The sequence below is a fragment of the Chinchilla lanigera genome, unplaced genomic scaffold (assembly GCF_000276665.1).
Source record: "Chinchilla lanigera isolate Chin_1 unplaced genomic scaffold, ChiLan1.0 scaffold00021, whole genome shotgun sequence".
Classification (NCBI taxonomy): Eukaryota; Metazoa; Chordata; class Mammalia; order Rodentia; family Chinchillidae; genus Chinchilla; species Chinchilla lanigera.
In genome coordinates, this window is record NW_004955422.1 from 20,106,529 (window position 1) to 20,108,063 (window position 1,535).

Consider the following 1,535-nt stretch of genomic DNA (forward strand, 5'->3'; position numbering starts at 1 on the left):
ACACACACACACACACACACACACACACACACACACACACACACACAAAGTTGTAGCTCAGTGCCATTACAAAAATAATCCACTGGGCATGGTGGCACACCTTGTAGTACCAGCACTCAGGAGGCTGAGGCAGGAGGATTACTGCAAATTTGAGGTCAGCCTGGGCTAATAGTGCATTCAAGGCCACCCTGGACCTCACAGCGAGACCCTGTCTCAAAAACAAAAACAAAAACAAAAAAAGTATCTGGACATTGTGGTGCAATGTCCCCTGTAACACCACCAACTGGCAGACTGAAGCAAGAGGGTTGCCATGAGTTTGAGGCCAGCCTGGGCTACATAGCAAGTCCAAAGCCAGCCTGGACTGCATAGCAAGACCCTGTCTCAAAAAAACAAAAACAAAAACATAAAAAAAGATAACCCAAGCAATACATGAATATGTTTTTGTAAGTAACCAATTTGTAGCCAGACATGGGAGCACACACTTATAATCCCAGCATTTAGGAGGCTCAGGCAAGGGGATCGCAACTTTAAGCCTAGCTTGGGCAATTTGGCAATTTAGCAAGACCCTGTTTCAAAATAAAGAAGGGCTGGGGATGTTCAATTCCTAGTGTTACAAAGAGAAAAGAAATGTCTAAACATAGAACAGATATTAACTAAGATTTATTAAACTCATCTTCAAAGAGTTTATTTATCATTAAGGTAATAAAGCACTTTAAGGACCTGGATATGGATAGGCATTCAAAGGGGAATATTAGCACATGATTACTGAGTTAGGTACAAAACTATGTACAATAGCTGATTTGCTGGGCATGGTGGCATACACCTGTAATCTTAGCACTGGTGAGGCTGAGGCAGGAATATCACCAAGAGTTTGAGGCCAGACTGGGCTTTATAGTGAAATCCTGTTTCAAAAACAAAAACAAAAACAAAAGAAAAAAAACAACAAAAGGATCTAGTTGATTTCCTACAGGACAATAAAAATTATAACCTTTTTACTACTTTTCTACTGGATATAAATGTTTTTTGATATTTTATCAATATCAACCAACTATATACCCCCTGGGTAAATAATACTTGGATGGACTTGTAAAACAGCATCTCTGAGGCAATAGGATCATTGCAAGTTTGGGACCAGCCTGGGTTACAAAGTGAGCTCAAGGCCAGCCTGAACTGCATAGCGAGACCCTGTTTCAAAAGAACAACAAACAAATATATATATATATAACCAGCATCCCACCCCAACTCTTTAACCTTTTAAAAAATTTTTTTATTTTAATACACAGTCTTGCTAAATCTCTAAATTGCCCAGCTTGGGCTGAAATTTATAATCCTTCTGCTTCAACCCCCCCAGAGTTCTGGAATTATAGGCATGTGCCTCAATGTATAGCTGAGATAAAAATTTCAATGTATAGGGCCAGGCATGGTGGCACATGCTTGTAATCCTGGCACTTGGGAGGCTTACACAGGGGGATCACCACAAGTTCAAGGCCAGCCTAAGCTACAGAGTGAGACCCTGTCTAAAAACCATATATATA